Below are 5801 nucleotides of genomic sequence, written 5' to 3'. Positions count from 1 at the left end.
TTTTCACATCAGTCTTCATCTAACATTTACCGCCATAAAAGCCCCCTGTTTTCTAACTTGTTTCTCCCTGCACCCAACCTTAGCAAACCTAATCTTTTTACTGCCACCACAGTTTGGGCTTTTCTGCAGCATCATATAACTGAAACACACAGTTGTGGTAGGTTAGCTTCTTTCACTTACTATTATGACTTTCAGGTTCTTCCTCATCTTTTAATGACTTTATTTATTTTTAGCACTGCATGGATGTAGCATAATAATGCCTGTTCACTTACTGGCAAGCATCTTGTTTGCTTCCAAGTTTTAGCAATTCTGAATTGCTAAACATTATTGTATTGTAAACATTAGAGTACAAGCTCTATGTAAACACCTAGTGTCTTAGTTATTTTTCTATTGCTGATACAGAACACCATGTGATATGTAGTGATGTCTCACAGTTGTTTTAATTTGTAGTTCCTTGATTATGTGACATGAACTATCTTTTGTTTGTTTGTTTGTTTGTTTGTTTATTTGAGACAGGGTTTCTCTGTATAGTCCTGGCTGTTCTGGAACTCACTTTGTAGACGAGGCTGGCCTTGAACTCAGAAATCCGCCTGCCTCTGCCTCCCAAGTGCTGGGATTAAAGGTGTGCACCACCACACCTGGCGTGAAGTATCTTTTTTTAATATGTCTGCTTATCATTTGCATATCTTGTTAACTAAAGTTGCTAAAATGAAAATCTCTGTTTGGACACCAGCATTCATGACAAAAGCCAGCCATGGTTGTAGACACTGGTATTCCCAGTACCGAGGAGACCGAATTTAGTTAGATCGCTGGGGTTGCTGGCAACTAGCTTAGTGTAGTTTGTGATCCCAGTCTTGCTCATAATCCCTAAATTCCAATGAAAGACCCCGTCTCTATAAAACAAGGTGGATGGCTTCTGAGGAGTGACAACTTGGGTTGATCTCTGAGGTTGATATCTAGGCCTAACATGTAGGTACACGTGCAGGCACACACATGCACACACGCACATGCACCAAAGAATTCTTTGTATATTTTGGATAACAGTTCTTTACCACACTTGCCTTTGGCAGATATTTTCTTCTAGTTTGCAAGCTGACTTCTCAGTCTCTTGATGTTAGCTTTCACAGAACAGAAAGTTTCTTAACTTCAATGAAGTTCACTCATTAATTCCTTCTTTCATGGATCATGCATTTGATGTTGGATATAAAAAGTCATCACCATTCTCAGGGTCCCCAGGCTGGCTCCTGTGTCACAGGGAGCCTAGCTTTAAAGCCTTCTCTGGAAGATTTGCCACAAGCTGTTGTGACTTCTGCCAGGTAGGCTGGAAAATACCACTGAGAAGGCATTCAGTCTAAGGATTCTGAAGCAGCAGAGAGGGAGGGAGGATGCTCGTTGCAGGGGACCTCTTGGTCACTGTGCATCATGCATATGCATGAGGCTTTCATTCCCCTTTTAGCTTCAGGGAGATTGGAGCACCTGCTTTGCCCTCCTGAGCCTTAATGTGAGGGAAATAAACATCTGAGAAATCTGGGTGTATCTGTCAGCCAAGGAGGAGCATTTTCTAATTGCTTCATGCTCCCTTTTCTTGCCCTACGATTTTTTTTTAATATAAAGACTTAAAAATATAACAAAGATAAAAAATAAATGAAAAGCCTGTTCACTCACCAACACCGTATTTTGTTCATCTGGCTTTTACAACAAACATCTCATAAATATTCCCCAGTATGGCTAACACTTCTGAGTCTGTATTCAGGCAAAGTTTTTCCGTGTTCATCTTAAATTTGCAAATTTAGGAGCAGATTAATGCAGTGGTTGGCTAATGCAAGTGAAATGCTCCGTGTGCTTAGAATTTAAAGAAAGGATGTTTGATACATGTTTGTTGCTCTTTGCCGTGCTGTTTGGTTGGTCATTAAAAGCTTCAACCAAGGGGTGTTTCCTGCCTTCCTCAGACACGACACAAACATCTCTTTGTTTAGTGATCATCACAGCTCTAATATTTTCCTGTCAGATGAATCCAACAACTTGATAATCGGAGACGTGTCGTCCCATTAGCAGTATCTATAAAGCCGGAGGGGCACACAGCCAGCTCTCTGGGCTTGGTTGTGCGGTTGCCACAGCGACAAAACCGCTGCTTTCTCTGTTTCTCATTCATGGGGGAAGAGGAATTCTCAAGATGATGGGTCTTCTATAAAACTGACACTGCAACTCTTTGCTTTTCTATTCACACTTTACTCTCCTGTGCTTAGATCCAAGGAGGACTTTTCATTGCGAATATTCAGGTAGGTGGGGAACTGATAGATGAAATTTTATACCCTGATGATTAATTACAGATTGCAGAGCAAACTGATCTGTAATTATGATTTCTTCCTGGATTTTGACATCCATTTATACTTTGACTAGAGCCAGTGTCAGGAAACCTCATTGCTGCATCTGCCACAAAGGGAACATGGGAACTTTGTGTCACACACACACACACACATACACATCAATTTAAAAGTAGCAATTAAAATGAAATTGCATTAGTCCAACTCTTTGATAAAATTTAAGTAGATATCTGTGTAACCAAATGACAAGTTATTCTGAACCCGAAGGCTCAGCAACTATTTATCACCCATTAAACAGTATCTATAAAATAGCAATGAGTAGGCGTTAATCAGGACTACCACTCACAGAAATGACACACGACCTTCTCCAGGGAAGTGGGGTAGCTACAGAAGAAGAGGTTAACAGTTAATATATTTCCATATTTGCAGATCTCTGTCTTATTAATGAGAAAGCAATCTCTCAGTTGCTTTCAACCTCAGTTTTGAGGAGAATGTAAGCTTTCTGTCTTCTGATAGAATGCCTTAATTAACAGTAAAATGCAGACTTATTTTTAGGTTAACAAGGAGCAAATAAAACATCATTTATAGTATTTAATTTTTATTTTGTTTAAGCACTATGCTGTTAATATGTTCAAAGAACCACAGCCATTTCTTAATAGTCTGCATTGTGTCTTCCAAAGAAGAAGTATTTTTGGAGCCTCTCTTTGCTTCTCTTTGCCTCTATCAACTTATGTAATACAACACTACTAGGAGTTACTATTTTATCCAGGTGACTAAGACAAAGACTTTTTTATGTCCACAACCACAAAATCAATAAATAACAGGGCCATGGTAAAGACCTTTACTTTTGTGACTCAGGTTTTTCTAATCCAGTGAATGTTCTGTACAGTAACTTGAGAAAAAAACAAATCATTAAGGAAGAGTTTATATTCAGAAACAAAGTATTGTATAAATTTTCTTTTTGAAAGAATTATAAGTGATTATTAGATTCCCAAGAGTTTTGATGTAATTATTACTAAATACAATCTGCATTATGCTGGATGCTAACTTTATTTCCTTGCTCTGGTTGCGAATCTTGGATGTCAACCTGACTGGAACTTGAGTCAACGTAAAGGCAAGTTTGGCACTCCTGTGAGGAATGCTAATAATCTAATTCTTGATTAGATTATTTAAAGTGGGGAAGCTCATCTTAAATGTAGGCTACCATCCAGTAGCAACTCAGAGAAAAGGATTATAGAAGAAAAAAAACTTTGTGTTTTGCCTGCCTGCCTTCATTCTTGCTGGAAAGTTTACCTATCCTATCGCTGCTACTACTGTGTTCATTTGATTCTGTGAAAACCAACCTCTTCAGGATTCTAAGGTAGGCTGAAGAACAGAACTTCTCCAGGAGGTTCATTGACAAACTGAAATGTTGAGACCTCTACCGTCATGGACTTAACAATTCCTGTAATCTTGACCTCTGTGGTGTCATTGCTGGACTCCTGGGTGGTAGTGTGTAAGCCCGTCTGATACTACCTTTGATACATATTAATTCTATTGCTTCCCTTCCTATAAGTATATTTGCCAACTGATGGTATTCTGTCTAAACTCCACCCCCACAGTTCCTGGCAGCAGCCAGATAGGCCTGGCCCAGTATAAAAGAGGCTGCTTGGCCCTTCCTCTCTCTTTTCCTCTCTTGCCTCTCTCTTGCTTCTTGCCACCTTGCTCCTCATTCCCTTCCCCCCCCCCTCTCCATGTGGACATGGACAGCCCCTATGTCTCTACTCTCTCCTTCTCTCTGCCTTTCTCTGCCTCTGTAACCCTCTTAACTCCATTCCCCATGTCCTAAATAAACTCTATTCTATACTTTACTGGTGTGTGTCTGGTCTCTCAGGGGGAAGGGATGCCTTGGCGTGGGCCTGCTTAGGCACCCCTTTCCCCCACACCCCACCAGAATATATTCTTATAGCTCTTTCTCTTTTTTTTTTTATGATCACAACACCAACAATTTCTTTGACCTAAGAACTCTCAGTTTTTGGGGTGCTCATCTATGTGAGAACAGGGAAGCTAAATTTCACCTCAATTTCAAGGGTGGATCATCTGGCTCAGACCAAGCTTTCTGTTCCTTTGATCAAAATGATTAGTTCTACAATTGTACACAGAGAAAATGTAGTTCATGGTTATTAAGACTTATTTTGAATGGTGTGTGTAGAATACAGTTTTTAGAAGAGAAAAATGAGAGAAGGGAGGGAAGAAGGAAAGCAGAGGGAGAGATGGAGGAAGGCAGAGAGATGGAGAGGCAGAGGGAAAGAGATGAAGAGAGGGAGGGAGAGAGAGGGCGAGAGGTTCCAGACTTGTCTGTGGTCTTCATTTTGGTTACTAGTCTGCACAGAGAAGTGATGTGCACAGTGCATATTGTGGTGTGCCTCCTGTGTTCTTTGTTTTTACCATCACCACTCCTCTGGCAGTGAGTGAGAGAGAGGCTCTCCCATCAGCCTGAACCAGGAGTGGAGAGTGTGAGAACAAGCGTAGAGCCAAGATCCACACTGATTAAAAATAAGTTTTGGTGTGTGTGATGCTAGTGATACCCAACATGTATTGGTTTGCTGTTGTTGTTCTGAGCATAATAACCTAAATGCTATGGTACTGCTGTGATGCTAGGCACTGCTGAAGCTATCTTTTACTCTATGAAGCCTGTCCAATGGATGACTGACCCAATAAAGAAACCAAGTCAGGAAAAGGCAGATGGAATGCTGGGGATGTGATGTCACACAGTCTCAAGGTTGCAATTGTTTTTCTGTAAGCCAATTAATACGTTTGCTTGGCTGCACAAATCAATGGATGTGAGTTTTATGCCAGTGAGGCATCCTAACTCCTTCATGTATCTTATTGTAAGTCCTTTTCTTCTCTCAAGAAAGGCAACTGAATAAATCTTGAAACTAGCCCTAGCACCAGCTAGGTCAGTACTGACAAAGGAAGGAAGCCACTCAACAGGTAACCTTAGTACAGAAGGTGGATACTAAGGAGGGACTGTGTTAGGTCACTGCATTAGTAACAAGCTTCCTGTCTAACAGGATTCGTGAAGAATGCATGCCTTTCAAAATGATGCTAAGTTCAATGTTTAGCCGTCGGATGGACGCGTGTAAGTTAAAACAGATTTTAGAGTCTGTCTCAGAAGGACTATTATCAATAAAACAAATGACAGCTGAATTTAGTGAGGACGTGAGGAGAGGCAGTCTCTAGACTCTGCTAGTGGGAATCAGAACGTTTACAGCTTCTACAGGTGTCAGTAGGAGGTTCTCCAAAATCTAAAAGGAGGACTGTCATGTGACCAAGCTGTTCACTCTTGGGTGCCATCAGAAGGGCTTGAAGTCAGCACACTACGGAGGCAATCACATGTCTATGTTGATTTCTGTGCTAGTCACACAAGCTGGGAAGTAGAGCCAGTCTAGATCTCCATCCACTGATGAAAGGGTAAAGTAAATACACCCTAAAATT

The 5801-nt window shown here is 40.8% G+C and overlaps 1 long non-coding RNA gene across 1 annotated transcript in view; it reads left to right on the top strand.

The window, feature by feature from the left end:
- The first annotated feature begins 2082 nt into the window (after positions 1–2082).
- The window catches only part of Gm13491, a 7008-nt gene continuing 3289 nt past the window's right edge, over positions 2083–5801 (top strand). Inside the window, exon 1 of the long non-coding RNA XR_004691334.1 lies at positions 2083–2279. This is a non-coding gene — a long non-coding RNA (predicted gene 13491). The remainder of the gene's footprint in view (positions 2280–5801) is intronic.

This window comes from Mus musculus, chromosome 2 (genome assembly GCF_000001635.26).
Source record: "Mus musculus strain C57BL/6J chromosome 2, GRCm38.p6 C57BL/6J".
NCBI classification, from domain to species: Eukaryota; Metazoa; Chordata; class Mammalia; order Rodentia; family Muridae; genus Mus; species Mus musculus.
The sequence above is the reverse complement of the archived record's forward strand: the minus strand, read 5'-3'. Positions and strand labels throughout refer to the sequence as shown.